The following is a 16,905-nucleotide window of genomic DNA, read 5'->3' as shown; positions in this document are numbered from 1 at the left end:
AGAATCCAATCCAATGCAGATTTTCTACTAGTGTTTTTGTTAAGCCTGGTTGGTGCATTAATGGCCTAAGTGAAATTATATTGGTTTAGTGTGTAGGTGGGGCTATTTGAGCATATTAGCTGACTATTAATGTTGAGATCTCCCAGTATGATTGCTTCATGGCTTATGTTGGTGGATATCCAGCATAGGAGTTTTTGGGCGATGTTAATATTGTAGTTGGGGGTGTATGTATAGGGCTGTAAAGCAAATTCTCTTCTTATTGCTTAATTTTGTGTGGAAGATGAGTATTTCTGTGTTGTAAAATTGAGGAATGGGGTTGGAACAGGGAGTAATTTCAAGGATATTTCTATAAAACTGGCTACCCTTCATGCCTTTTCTTTCTATACATTCTTAGGATGTCGTTACAGAGTAGGAGAATGTCTTTCAACTTTTATATCTGGTTTTAGCCATATATCTGGAGAGCACAGGGAAATGTCTGCATGTAAATATATGGCATTTGTTTCTAGGGTTCGTACTGAGAAATAGTAAGCCTGCTTGTGCCTTTTGGGTAGAGAATGGAGATGTATGTGTTTTTTGTTGAGCAGGTGAGTCCCGTGTCTGTGTTGAAGGACCAAGGTTTGGATGAATGTCGCTACTTAATTGAATTTTGATATAAAGCATTTGTTAGGAGGGACAAATTTGTATTTGAATTTATGCTTTGTCAAGTTTTGTTAGCAAGGCATTGGAGTTTAGGTGGATGTTTATGCAGATTTAAGCGTGTAATATATTATAAGTTAGGGAAGATTGCATGGGAGTAAATGTGTTTTGGTAGTAGATACTGAAAGAGAAGGTGTGTATGGAATGAAGTTAAGTTTGTGAATTGGATTAGGGGAAGTATTATTAAGAGTTGAAGAATGAACTCAGTGAATACAATAAACAAATGAAAGGATGTATGTGGCATGAAGAGAGTATAGGAAATTTGTAAGGTTTTGTGAGAGGTGAGGACTTGTACAGGTTTTGTAATGAGTTAAGACTGCATTCTTTGACATATAAGATCTTTTGTGGTGAGTGAGGATTTGGAGCAAAGGTTCTCTGAGAAGAGGAGCAATTATGTTTGTTGCTGAATGTGCTTGGGAAAGGTTTAGATTACATAAGTGAAAAGGAAGCAATGATAACTGTGACATATTCAGTTAAGGAGTGACTGGTGGCAACATGTATAAATAGTTCAGTATATTAAGGAAGTAAGAGAATATGTCAAAGGAATGCAGAAAAAAAGGTGGGGAAAAATTGGTGTGAGATTTTGTGAAAGAAACAAGAAAAAGGATGATATGTAGTACAGATGTAATTGAAGAATGTCAAGAAAGTTGTCTGGCATGTGCTGGTGGGGGGTGGAGTAAGGTGTTAATGTTTAGGAAATTAACTGTGGTGTTTGGTGGAGAAAACACAGGAAGTGATTTGTAAGAAGTGGTGAGGAGAAGGGATGTATAAGAAAGGAAGGCAGGAAATTATGTGTTTAGTTGTGTGGCTAGGAAGTGGGAGTGTTCATGGTGTGTATGTGATTGGTTGGTGTTTGGTTGGGTAGAGTGTAATAAGTCTAAATGCAGTGTAAATGGAGCAGATAAGTATTGTGAGGCAGATAGGGGAGTGAAGTAAGGTGAGCCTAAGTATACCTGGTAGGGTTGCCACCTTTCATTGTGGCAAAAACCAGAGTAAGGTCACACCCCTTGCATCACCAGTAATCCCGCTCAACCCGCCCCTCTCCTGCCCATGCTCCACCCATTTTATGACATACCCGTGACATCGCCTGATGGGAACGCCCTCTTTTTTCCATTCCCGATGCCCAATTTCAGCTGATTTACTATGCTTTTCTGTAAAAAAGCATAGTAAATCAGCTGAGTTACAAACTCCAATAGTCTGTTTCTTTTTTTTAAACAGAATACTGTAGTTTGTACAGTGCTTTCTGGACTAACGGAGAACCAATTTGATTTCCGGACTGTTCGGAAAGAAAATGGAGGGGTGGCAACAATAATAGCAGGGCCCAACCAAGTAAAATGTTGTGTGAGTTCAGAAACAATCTGTAAAACTAGGCCTGGGAGAAAAAAAATACTTACCAAATTAGTGAAATAAACCCCTATTGTTTGTCTTAGTTGGGGAAAAAAGTTCTCCAGAGGGGAGAAATACATGATAGCAGCCAGAGTAAGGTACTCAGATAACATGTTAAAGACCTGATTAATTCTTTTACAGATTCAAAGAGGTAGGCAATTGCATAGTGTGCACACTAAGCTATTGTGCCAGATTGACTTTGTGTAACCTTCAGCAAGGGGACAGATGAGGGATGGATGGAAGGGTCCAGTATTTTAAACAAAATGGCCTGTGCTGCTATTGTTTTGACTCCATGTCCTGTAGGGGCTTCTAGATATTCCAGAAAAAGTGGGTCAGTGGCAAGTCTGATTATGACCAGCTATAGGGAAACTATGCAACATCTGATCAGTTAAATAAACTCCTGCATAACACAATTTATCATTAAAACTGTACTGCTATTTTTACATACATTGACAATTTATATTTGGAAAAATTAATATGTCGCTTGGACGTCTGGTTTACTTCTGCACTCAAACTGTAGTTTCTTGGGTAATTCATAGAGTGCGGTGTGAAAATGACATGTAAAGTGTTTTATTTTTTGAGAGACAGTTTTTATAAGAAAAATAATACATAGAAAAAGGGTTATAATTGCTGAGTATAGCTCAGTGTTGCTTGTAGAGAATACTATAAAAATCACATGGATAGGAGGGAAAGAGTGATAGTTAATTGAACTGCATAGCCTACCACACCAACTGAGGTTTCTTCAGTATTTACTAACAATTGCACCAGGAAGACTACTTTTAGGGAGATGGGGTAAGTTTGTCAGCAAACTGCCCTGTGCTGCTTGAAGAGTTGCTAGAGTAACTTCCTATGAGCAGTTACCTATAAATATATATACATGTCCATAATACAGTATAAATATTTACAATCATTGATAAAGCACTCTATGTACAGACCTTACATACAACATAATAATATCTTATTAGCACAGTAAAAGTGTTTAAAGCTTCTAATATCTCACTATACAGTTGATGCAAGTACAGTAAGCACAGACACTGTGTCTTTATAACCCTGCAATACTGCAAAATTATTCCAAATGTCCACTGTGACTACTCTACACTACAGTTCCACTTTTCATCCCCACTATTCCTTCTCTACAATATCAATTTTTGCAGTAGTTTCCTTGCTCTTACAGACTTTGCTAATTAATTTCCTAGCTCTTATAAACTTTGCTAATGATGCTAATGAACAGGCTTAGTCACATTACATATGTTCATGCACATAGATGCACCTACTTTGAGGAGCACAATGCTGATGTAGTGATCACAGATCTGCTAGGGAAGGTGACTGATTTGAAAATGGTGCACCTGTTGTGATTACATCACTAACTGGGGAGAGAAAGTTCTTTTCCTTTTGGATGGCAGTGGTAGTGGAAGGAGGTAGACACTTCTGATTCAGTTCTCTTCCATCACACCCAGTATACAATTACCTCAGTACTGCAGCAATATTTATCTGCTCCAACAAATTTCACACGATTAATACTTTTAAAATCATTCACCATTCCCCACTAATGGGCATACAGAACAATTCCCATAAGGAATATTATTTTAAAATATAATAGTCTGGCAATACATGGTTTAAACCAATAAGGTAATTGGAAAGTGGTTAGACAAAACCAATAACTGGTGCAGAAGCAACAACAAATTAAACACAAAAAATGTAGTATAGATCAATTTTAAAAACATAACTTGCAGAACATTCCACATCTCACCACACAGATGGCACAACTTTATAAACTAACACTGTCAATAGAAATCTAGCATCATTGCTGATAACTGCTTATCCTTTCATCTTCACATCACCACTGTAGTTGGGAAATCCTTTAGTCCATGCCAGATAATAACTAAGAGCATCTCCTTCAGATCCAAAAAATCTTATTTTCCATTTACTCATCTGTTAATCATCCTGTTCCCTAGACATTCCTATCCAAAAAATATTAAAGGCTTCAAGTCGCTTAGCTATCCTGACCAACTGGCAGCCCTCTTCCTTTATTTGTTATCCTTTAGACTCTTCCATTATGCTCTGTGTTTAACCATCCATGCCACAAAAAACAGACAATCCTTGACCTCCTATATCTTCAAAGAAATAGTAATTCCTCAAACTTCTACATGAATGATGAACATTGTATCAACAAATTAATAAGACTTGGCATGACAGATTTATATCTCAATGTATTTTCCACCTTTGAAATAAATATCACTTCATGTCAGACAAAGTACTACTCTTGCCATATTCAAAATTAAACTTGGTCACTGGATGTTAGGAAGTTAGGTTCATAAAAGACTAGAATACTGATGTCTTTGTATTTATCTAGGAACCTATTAACTTATTAACTTATTATTCTTACTTATATTATAGTTTTGTGATTTTATTGCCAAACAAATTTATGATGTAATGGTCTTGACTTCTTTTGCCATGTAGCTTCACCTGAAAGCTTGGGATGTAACCTACAAAATCATCAGTAAATATGTGCCTGGGATCATATGTCAAACTTCACCACTGCACATCTTATGCAAAATGCATATGGTGAGCTTCGGCTATGTTATAAATCCAGATACAATGGGCATTCTGAAGAAGGAGATGGTCTAGCTGTACTATCCATCTAGTGGCTGCGTTTAAACCCCATTACCTGTGACCAACTTATGAACTGCTCCCCCACCCCTTCAGTGCGGACAGCTCTAGAGAGATATGCATTTACTGTTTTACATATGGCTTTGAAATATCATATATTCTTCAATTTAGTAGATGTGTCCAGAAAAACAAATCCAAAACGTCTCTGGCAATTTCAGAGCACACACGTTTCCCCATATCACTATTCATCCAAACTACTATGTATGTTTATTGTAATAAGATCTAGATAATATGGTAATATACCATTGTCCTGGATTATCAATCACTATTTCATTATTATGTTCCCATGATAAATGTGTGTATTTTTCAGATGAACTGATCTGTTGCTATGTATGTTTAGGTGGTATTATGATGCACATTTTTTACTTAAAATGATTCTGTGAAACTTAAGAAGTCTGTAAGTTTATGCATGGTAAACTGCTGAGAAATGTAGAGTCCTTAAAGTACCACTATGGCTAGAAACAAATACATATGTACAGGCAAATACCAAATGGCTCATTGGATATAACTGGTCACTTGATTAATAACGAATATACAAAGCAAGCACCCAAGACCATATTCTTTTATTTTATAAACATACAAAGAGGACTTCTTCATATAACTGAAGTAACACTCTTTAAATTAGGTTTTAATCAGATCACATGACATCACACGATACAAAACCCTGAGTTAAAAACTGCTATTTTAACTTCTTTGTTTTCAGTTCTGGTTAAGTAGAAATAGTTTCAGCTGATCCTGGTGGGCCACCTGCTGCAATGGCAATCTATCAGTATAATTCCCTTCTACGTAATCTTAAAAATCTTATCCCCCATCTCTATTAGATGTCCTCACTTTCTCCAAAATACAAAATATGAATGTATTAAAATTTACCCAAGTTGTGTAATCTCATTGTCTATATAACACAATATACTTATCACAACATTTAATAGATTTAAGGTTCTCAGCAGTTCTTTACTGTAACCTCCTGCTGGTCATCTTCATGTACAAAACTGGACAGTTTGTACATGTAGCCACATTAACAACTATCTCTGTAGAACAAGTATACCATTCATAAAAAAGGACTAGCTACTGCATATTCAAATATTTTACATGGACATGTTCCTTTTGTTTTGTCAGTTTTAATGGATATATATTTACTTACTTATTTATAGACTGATTGACTTATTTATTTATTGAAATTTGATTACCGGGAAAGTCTGACTGGGTAGGAGCACCATTTTCAGCGAAGGCCCAGGGGAATAAAGCTCCAAAGTATTATAAAACATTTTAAGAACAATAATTTTTCAGTCTAAAAATAATACAAAAAAAAAAAACAATTCCAGTTAAACTAACTTTACCAAGTTTTACATAATAGGAAAACATTGGTTAAGACTAGATACAAGTTGTATGACAATGATTTTGCAGTTAGTAAAGTTTTAGCCAGTTTATAGAGTAATTAAAAGTAAGTCAGTATAATACAAACAGGAATTGCAATATGAAGTGAGAGAAAAGCAAGCTTATGGTATATTTAGAGAGAAATCCGGGGGGAGAAATTGTGAGAAGTATGGAAGTGAGTGAAGAAGGGAGAGTAAGGAGATGTAAGGTATGAATATGTATTTGTCCACATTTAGGGAAACAGTTTATCCTGGTGTTGAGCAAGAACAGAGCCAGCTTTTGGCTAGTAAGTCTTTCAGAATGTTTTGAAGGATGGGAGGGAGAGTACAGATCTGATGGATAGAGATAAGGAGTTCCAGGCCTTAGCAACATGGTACAAGTACAGAGAGTGCCCAACAGATTTGATAGGCTTGTGGACAGACAGCCGTTTTTAGTCATCAGATCATAATGACGACTAAGAACATAGTTGAGTAGAATGTTATTTAGTGCTGGACAAGCAGATGGATTATGAATAATTTTATAGGTGGTAAGAAGCTGTGTATATGTTAGCTGATAGGTTATTCTAACCAGTTTAGGCTTTATGGTGCTATACAGTGGTAGGTTCTGAAAAGGGTATTTGCTACAAATTTAGCAATGTTGTGGATGGGAGCACCATAAAGAAGTATGGGGAGGAGATAAGTAGTGGTAAGTGTAGCTTTACTTGCGTCTGTCAGAAAGGTTTTCGCTCTATAAATGATGATGAGTTTTGTAATGCAATTTTGTATATGCAGTAAAAATGTATGATTATCATTTACTATCATCCCTAATAATTTGCTATGAGAAGTGACTTCAGTGGTTGTATTATCAAGAGATAGGACTTTAAATTTTGTGTTTTCATGGGAGAGGGATTTTGGGAAAAAAAGTAGTAGTTTTTTTTGGGGGGGTTGAGCACAAGTTGTAAGTTACAAAGCCATGTTTTATTTGCTGTTAAAGCTTCCTGAGTCATTTTTTGGAGGTGGGCCACATTGTCAGATGTGCGAATGAGAGTGGAATCATCTGCATACTGTATTAGGCAGGCCTGTTGTGTGGCTGTGTAGAGGGTGTTGGTGCGAATGATAAAACGGAGGGAACCATGGATAGAGCCTTGTGGTACACTGTTGGTGACTGGGACATATGGAGAGAGGTTGGAGTGCCATTTTACTGACTGATACTTATTGGACAGGTAGCTTCTGAACCATAGAAGGATGAGCTGAGAGAAACCTAATGAGGACATTTGAAGTAGAAGTTTGTGTGACAAACTGTGTTGAAGGCTTTAGACAAGTCTAGAAATAATGAGGAGACTGGGTTGCCATAATCTTTAGCTTTATTGACAATATCTATGTAGGTTAGAAGTGCAGTGTTAGAACTATGGGAAGGATGGAAGCCATGTTGTGTTGGGGAGATACGGCAGTAGGGCAGTGGCCAACTTAGTAACTAGTCCTGAGAGTGCAAGGAAAACTCTGTCAGAGGAAGGGATGTTAAAAACTAATTTCCAGCACAGGAAGGCACATATTTGACTAGTTGAAGTTAATAAGCAAGGTTTTTCAAGTAAATTTTGCTTACACTGTACAAAGATAAAATTCTCAGTGAAAATGTTTGGGAGTTGGCCCTTGTGGCAGAGTTTCAGCAGTATCTGGATCGAATATAGTGACCAGAGGCTCTGCACTGTGTGGAAAGTTGGTGACTGAGTGAATCTATTTCAAACAATCTTGCCCCTTTTCTAATAAGGATTGTAAATTATTCCCTTTATAATTCAAAAATATGGTCTGATTCCTACTGTCTAGTTTCATCATTATGTTTTAAAATTTTCCAATTATCTGTAATAATTTTCTTAATGACAGATGAACCATTGTAAAACCCACCACTATTATTGAATGTCTAGTTGATAAAATTCCACAAGAATGAACATCAGAGTTAAATAATATAGGTTAATACTCTGTAATTCTTAAACAATTTCACTGATCTGTTCTTCGACATTATCCCCAGGATAACCTACATTTTCAGCAATTGTTTATAGCTCTGATGTATAATACAAGAAAATTGCATCTTCAATGCAAAATCCGGAAACATGGATTGCTTGACTCTTAAAAATATTTAACTTCATATTTATTGGATGGCTGTTACTAACATGTAAAAATGAATTACTATAACAATCTTTTCAATCTAGCCCTTGTAGCAATCTCTGCTGAGTTCAAACTTTTATAAATCTCTACAACTAAAAGTTGGATATTGTTTGTGGAATATTTTACACAAAAATATAAATATTCTGTAGTCCCTTTAACATACAGTAATCAATAAATTCCATCAGTTTATTTAAATTCACTCACCAGATGAAAAATCAATAAAGTAGGAAAAGAAAACAATATTATTACTACACATGGACTCGTTTATTTATCTATTTACATTTTAGTGAAACAGCAAAATTGAATAGGGTCCACATTTAGATCCAGGTTACAAATTCAACATCCTAAATGCATGAAATGCTCATGATCGAGCCCACATATTCAAATCTTGTAACCTCAACAAGCTCACAAAAGAAACAGTACACATGTTTTTGCAGTGGGCAAGGACCCCTGCAACCCCCTTGGTACCTCAGGAGGAAGGGGTGGACACGGTGATCTGTTTTATAAAACAAGGATGGCTGGAAGCTGTTCTCTTTATTTTTGCCAATTTGAGGTTACAAAATTTGAGCATGTGGGCTCAGTGCATTTTGTGCATTTAGGATGTCAAGTTTGTAACCTGGAACCCAACATTCATATGTATTTTTATCTTCTATCAACACTTCTGTTTGCTTCCCTAATTCTCACCAACCTTAAAAAGTCAGATTTAATTAAACTTGAAACATGCTACAATAAAATAGCTAAATTTGCAACTGACTGCCCACATCATACCCACCACTGTTACTCCTTAAAAAAACTCTCCTGGTTAGAACTCCCATAACTTCTATCCTGTAACCAGTTAACCTTAGCATACAAACTAGTATATCAACCCGAAAAAAATGCTGCCCTTCTAAATATTCTCCAGCCCCATACCACAAACTGAAATCTTCACTCAATAAATAAATCTCAACTATGTGTCCAAATCCACTAATACAGCAGGGGACTCACCATTTTCTCGTCATGTAGCAACAAGGTGGAATTCATTACCTCACAGTATCAGAACCATCACAAATACCAACCAATTCAAAAAGATTCTTAAAAATTATTTTAATGACCCCTGGCTTTCTTCCTGTACCACTCCAGGCTAACTAGTTTTAATAGTTAGGGTCATATATTTTCTTCTTCCCTGACCGCCTCATAATCTATGCTCTCTCTCATGTCTAGATAATCTCTAACCTCATCTTTTTATATCCAATTTCCCCCTATAAACCCTTCCTCAGCTTACTTTGAGAAACTACAATGTCTACACTACAATAAGGAATTATATCAGATGATTGTATAATACAAATGTTAGATATAATAGCATAGAATGTAATTCCTGGTGTACTGTATGTCTTGTATATTTTTTTGTATAATTTCTTGTATAAATTTTGTATAATGTCTATATGTGGAGCTTTTCTCCCCAGGCCTCTGCTGAAAATGGGTCTTATCCCAGTCAGACTTTCCCAGTAAACAAATGTAAAGTAAAATAAAACAAATAAATTTACCTTTTAATAGTCAAACTTTTGTTTATTTTTTCACCCAAAATGCCATCAGAAAACAATTCAACCAATACTCTATCAATCTTGGTATTACAAAGAAAATATTTGACCAAGTAAATTATAAATCCACCATCATTTTTTAACATTTCTAACATACAAGAAATGTATTTGTCATTATCCGTCACCACAACTATTCTGCATTTACCAACTTTTATAAAACAAAAATAATACAAAAACCCACTCGAGCCGCCACGGCAGGTACAATAAAAGCTTTATTAATAACAAAACAGATAAGCACTTTCAAGCCACTGCTCTTCTTCAGATCCTATAAACCAATACAAACACCATCAATTTTAAATAGCTAAAAACCAATGAAAAGCAATATTGGAGCCTATGCCCCCTTAATAAAGGTTTTAAAGGCATACATCCATTTAAACCTGTTTGACGGTCTGCCTGCAGATCGACTATCCATTTTAATTCACTCACTTTTGTTTGATGTTTAGTATCACCACCCCTTCTACTCTCAATTTTTACTTGTAGTGCCATAAATAAAAATAAATAAAAAAAAGGTAATTGTGAGGTGGAGTTCAGGGAAGAGTTAAGACAGGCACTGGGTGGCAGTGAAGAGTTACCAAATAGCTGGGTAACTACAGCAGAGCTAGTAAAGGAGACGGCTAGAAAGGTGCTTATAAGACATCTGGACAGAGGAAGGACGACAAGGAGACATGGTGGTGGAATGAGGAAGTACAGGAGAGTATACAGAGAAAGAGGTTGGCAAAGAAGAAGTGGGATTGTCAGAGAGATGAAGAAAGTAGGCAGGAGTATAAGGAGATGAGGTGCATGGCAAAGAAACAGGTGGCGAAGGCTAAGGATACGGCATATGAAGAGTTGTATGAAATGTTGGACACTAAGGAGGGAGAAAAGGACCTGTACCAATTGGCTAGACAGAGGGACTGAGCTAGGAAAGATGTGCAGCAGGTAAAGGTGATAAAGGATAATGAGGGAAACATACTCACAAGTCAGAAGAGTGTGTTGAGCAGATGGAAATAGTACTTTGAGGGGTTGATGAATGAAGAGCATGAGAGGGAGAGAAGGCTGGATGATGTGGGGATAGTGAATCATGAAGTACAATGGATTAGCAAGGAGGAAGTAAAGATAGCTATAAAGAGGATGAAGAATGGAAAGGCTGTTGGTCCAGATGACATACCTGTGGAAGCATGGAGGTGTTTAAGTGAAATGGCAGTGGAGTTTTTAACCAGATTGTTTAATGAAATCTTGGAAAGTGAGAGGATGCCTGAGGAATGGAGAAAAAGTGTTTTGATACCGATTTTTAAGAATAAGGGTGATGTGCAGAGCTGTAGTAACTACAGAGGATTTAAATTGATCAGTCGCAGCATGAAGTTATGGGAAAGAGTAGTGGAAGCTAGGTTAAGAAGGGACGTGATGATTAGTGATCAGCAGTATGGTTTCATGCCGGGAAAGAGCACTATAGATGCAATGTTTGCTCTAAGAGTGTTGATGGAGAAGTACAGAGAAGGTCAGAAGGAGTCGCATTGTGTTTTTGTAGATTTAGAGAAAGCATATGACAGGGTACCTAGAGAGGAGTTGTGGTATTGTATGAGGAAGTCAGGAGTGTCAGAGAAGTATGTAAGAGTGGTGCAGGATATGTACGAGGGTAGTGTGACAGCGGTGAGGTCTGTGGTGGGAGTGACGGATGCATTTAAGATCGAGGTGGGATTACATCAAGGATCAGCTCTGAGCCCTTTCTTATTTACAATGGTGATGGACAGGTTGACAGACGAGATCAGATAGGAGATATGCTCTAGAGAGAAGAGCAATGAAGGTCAGCAGGACTAAGACAAAATATATGTGTGTGAATGACAGGGCGGATAGAGGAATGGTCAGGATGCAAGGAATAGAGGTGGCGAAGGTGGATGAGTTTAAATACTTGGGGATAATAGTCCAGAGTAACGGTGAGTGTGGAAGAGAGGTGAAGAAGAGAGTACAGGCAGGATGGAGTGGGTGGAGAAGAGTGTCAGGAGTGATTTGTGACAGATGAGTACCAGTAAGAGTGAAAGGGAAGGTCTACAAGAGGGCAGTGAGACCAGCTATGTTAAATGGGTTGGAGACAGTGGCATTGACAAAAAGGCAGGAGTTAGAGCTGGATGTGGCAGACTTAAAGATGTTAAGATTTGCACTGGGTGTGACGAGGGTGGACAGGATTAGGAATAAGTATATTAGAGGGTCAGCCGAGGTTGGAAGGTTTGGAGACAAAGACAGAGAGTTAAGATTACATTGGTTTGGACATGTGCTGAGGAGGGATGCTGAGTATTTTGGGAAAAAGATGCTAAGGATGAAGCTACCAGGTAACAGGAAAAGTGGAAGGCCTAAGATGAGGTTTATGGATGTGGTGAGAGAGGGCATGCAGGTGGTTGGTGTGACAGAGCAAGATGCAGAGGACAGGAAGAAATGGAAAGAGATGATCCGCTAAGGCGACCCCTAACGGGAACAGCCGAAAGAAAATGATGGCTTAAAATGGTCTGCAGACCAATTGCCTAGTACTTAGCTATGAATCTATGAAAATAGATGAGTACTGTTTCACTCCTTCTCTTCCAATCATGTCGAACATCTCAGTCCTGTGTTTGATATGCTGGGTTTTTTTCATAAAATCTTCTTCTACTCCATGATTTGTGCCCACATTTTCTTCATCAACAAAGGCTGCTGCTGATTGTCTGGAATATCTATCATGGGAAGTACATACATTACAGGCAATGTTTTGCTCATAGTCCTTTCTATCTCAGATCATTTTTTTTATTTTTACAGGCTTTAATTTTAAGTTTGTGTTGCTGGGCTTCCAAAAATACCATTTCAGTTTTGAATTCATAATAACTCATATTTGGAATGGAAACAATTTCTGACTGAATTGAAGACACAAGTTCATCATTTTATTTAATAAGTAATTTGTTTATCTTAAGCGTAGTGTCATTATATAATGCCATTATTTGATGGAATAATTCAAAGTCCTTTGTTACATCATTCAAGATTGCATTCAGTTTCAATCCCCTAGGGACATGTTCCTCAACTGAACAAACAATCGGAGTATACATTACGCCATAGCACATGTTTACATTTAACCTCCTTCTCCTTTAACTCTTGTAGAAGTATATCATCTGTGTATGTGTCTGATAGTTTTGATGACTGCTGTCACTAAGAGATTCACAGTTTTGCATCTGCTGATATGGTGCAATACAAAATTCAAAGCCTTGTATTTTGGATTAAATCTGAGTGTGCTCTGGGATCTTAGAGTGCATCTATATAGTACAGAGAGCTGCCTCTGTAAAGCTTGTAAGCAATCAGTCAATTTGTCATTGCTTCCAGACCTTCGCCTACTGCATTATACTGTTCCGTTTAATAAAAAGTGGTGCTTGGACCCTCAATCATCCTGCAGAAAGGAAAGTTGTTTGAACCTTTAGTCCATCATCTTAACAGCCCCCATTCAGGTCGAGCACTAATCTGTTAAACCTTGTCTCTGTACTCTCTACCTAACTTCAGATTTGAGAGCAATTAATGAAAGACCACAGTTTGAAAATTTAATGTAGACTAAAATCTGTAAATTCAGCAGCTATCACTGTTTTCATTAATAAAGAAGTTAGTTCATAATCTTCCCAAATCTATTATTTGTGACATTTCAAAGGATCCATCTAAATCCATTGACAACTACCTGACAAGACGGTTGGTTAGACCGTCCAAATGAATGGAACCACCCACACATCTATTATCTGCTGGAGTACTTTCCCACAGTGCAAATACACACCCATATGGGGGAATCCCCTATAATCTTGATGCACTACAACTCCAAACTGTGGAGAAACTTTTAAGATAACAGTATCAAAACTTCAGTTGATCTAGTTAGCTCCAAATGCCTTTAATCAGTCAGTCATCAGACAGATATTCAAGTGCCCTTTTGAAATCTTTATTAAGGGTTTGAAGCAACTTTGGTTTGGAAAAAAATTTGAAGCAGCACCACCCTTGGAAATCATGTAGTAATTGCAACTAGCATATCATCGACAGGTGAATTTGACATGGGCTGCTGGCTACTTTGGACTTGAGTGTAGATTTTTGCCACCTCTCATCTTCTTGCTCGATTTCAGAATTTGGTTTGTTTACTGAAACAATATGCTCTGCTTTTTAGTCCACTCAAGTGCTAAAAAGGAGACATGACACTGTTGTTAGTCACTTACAATACACTAAGAGGATCCAAGCAGACAGACCCATGTCATTGAGTTTTCACATGCCCTATTTCATTTTCTGGTTAGAGATATGAATTTCCCTTACTTAGCTCCAAGCAGTGACACTGGTTATTCCATCTCTGCTGTCACTTTATAGTAGCAGAGCATCTCCCAGCAGTCTTACAATGAACAGCAATTAGCATGTGCATAGCTGCCATGGTATGTCAGCCTAACATAGCTATGCTCTCAACCCTGCTCCCTCAACTAGTAGGTATTAATATTTTGTGTTTGCACTTTACAGGCAACCACATGAAAACTCCAACTCATGCAAAGATAACAAACTCTTTTGACAAGCATAAAACTTTTTTATGAGCTGCAGATTCTTTTTTTTCAAAATCCTGGAGCTGCCTGGTAATAAATAAAATTCACAACAGCTGACAGTTAAGTAAAGTTTATGCACATTTTATTTGCTGTTCCAGTTTACATTAAACCCTGTACACTTGCTGAGAGCTTAGACAAGACTTCCTGGATATCAAAATGCACTTTGAGTTTCACCAGAAAGTATTAACATCCCTTGTGCACATATATACTGACCTCTTATTGTAAAAGCTACCAGAATTTTATTGCACTTTTCACTATTCTAAAACATGTAGCAGAATATCAATGCAAGCAACACATTTTCATTGGTAGTTAGCTACTCTAGTCATGAAGAAAAAGGTGTCATGAAGATTATGAAGACTAAATTACACTGTCCTTTTTGATAAGAAAATGATTAATCTCAGTTTGAATTGCATAGCTTGCATCAATACATAAAATAATGTCCCACACGTGGGTTTAATCAAGGTATTCTTTACAGCAACTCTCTAAGCATCACATTTGTTTGTTTATCAACTGCAGGTACAAAAATTGCTGATTATGATCTACTAATGGAGCTACTCAGAATTTGTTTTCCTTATCTTTTCTTCCTCCACCTATATGAACATCTAAAATGGGAGTTTTCCTATCCTCTTTTACTCTGTTTATTCATAATAAAATAATATACTGCCACTAGGTAACTTCAGTAGCTATATTTCTGTGCTATTTTTAACAATGGATGGCAGGTTAGTGTCCATTTACTAGGAATGGATACCACCCACACCGTCCTGTGCAATAGTAGCACTGGCAGAGTATATGCCAATGTTACAAAAATTATAATCATCTGGAATCTTTTTATTGATAATTGCTTATCCAGCTAAGTTTCAAAATAGAGCACTCAGGAAAAAGGGGGACATTCTACTGGATACACTGGCTGGTTTAGAAAGTAGATCCTCCATGCTTACCCTTTAACTTTTGCTGTTTAGCCATTTCTTAAACTAAAAGGTGATATAATCATCTAAACTGATTTTCATTAACCTGCCTATAATTCTGATGTGAGAAATCACATCAGATGCTTTGGTCAGGTCACTGTAAGAAATGTGTGCTGTGATCCCTATAGGATATGTGTACTATGAACCCTTTACCCATTGTTGTAGTGGCATCTTCAAGGAATGTGACAAGATTCATGAAACAAGATGTACCTAAGATGAAGCCACGTCAGTCTAAATTAAGGCGAAGGAGATGACTGTTGTCTCTCTTAACCAGATCAGTGTTTATCCTTTCCAGGATCTTGCATATGATACACAGTAAAACTACTGGGCCAGTAGCAATCAGAGCCAGAGTTTTTTATGAATTGGAAAATCTGCCATCTAATCCAGTATTTGGGGGTTTATATTGCACTGAGGACTTTACTTAGTCATGGACAGATTGTATTAATTCCTCCACTGCTGTACAAAGAGGTACCCTGTGTTTTAGCATCATCCAGTGAGATTTGTAGTGAAGAGCCCTCAATTGGGATTTGGGTTCTTGTATACCCAATGAATGCCTGAAGTCATTACTAAACGTATTTGTCAAAATGATGAATATAGCAAGTAGTTTTCATAAAATGCTTTATTATAGCTAATAGAATGCTGCACCTTTTTAATTTTTGCCCCTAATTTGTCTAATGATAATGTAAATATCCATCTAGTCTCTTCAACTGTGAATGACATAAAGTTATCCAAAGAGGTGTGTGTTTCTGTTTTATACATACATACTTGCTAAAGCCTCATACTTTAATGCATCACCATAAAGAGTAATTATAATTCCAAATAAGACACATTCTTTTCAAGTTTAGGAGTTGGGCGCCTTCAAAATATCTTCAGTGTTTTTTAAATATTAAATGCTGTAAATGATAGATATAAACATTATCTTAATAATTCATATGAAACTAACTAGAAAGATAGTGATGACATTCTCTGGACATGGGTGGTATCTGGCAAGTCATACTTAAAGCTACAGTGATATACAACACATTGAGTCTGCTTTGAAAATTTGAATTACAATACAGTAACCTGAAACAGATTACAGCAAGGCTTTCTGAAATTTACCGTGTACAAACGACCTGTTATTCTACACATATGCCTCAGAGTGTGTCTGGTGCCATTCTGCAACTGCTTAAGATGATGTGTGCTACAGACACTGAATGCTTCATTATAGTTTCTGTTTGGTGTAATCAGTATTTTAGACAAGGATAATAAAAGTAGAAGAATTCCTGATGTCATATTCATAATAGAAAAAGTATTCTTTCAGTCTCATTAATGTGAACAAAGCAAAATGCATTTATTTATTATGAAATTGTGCAAATCTTTAGCAGAAGACATCAGCTGTTAACTAATTGTGAGACTTTGTTTTATGAGATCCAGTCTTGCAGTTTGTTACTATTATACTGTTTATTCATTTATATCATGTGTAAATTTATTTGCTGGTTTTATAGGTGAACTCATCCAAAAAAAAACTTAGCAATAACTCGAGAAAACTAAGTTGTGATAACAATAA

Source organism: Protopterus annectens, chromosome 14.part0 (assembly GCF_019279795.1).
Source record: "Protopterus annectens isolate FY-2018-M chromosome 14.part0, PAN1.0, whole genome shotgun sequence".
Lineage (NCBI taxonomy): Eukaryota > Metazoa > Chordata > Ceratodontiformes > Protopteridae > Protopterus > Protopterus annectens.
This window is presented reverse-complemented; position numbering follows the sequence as displayed.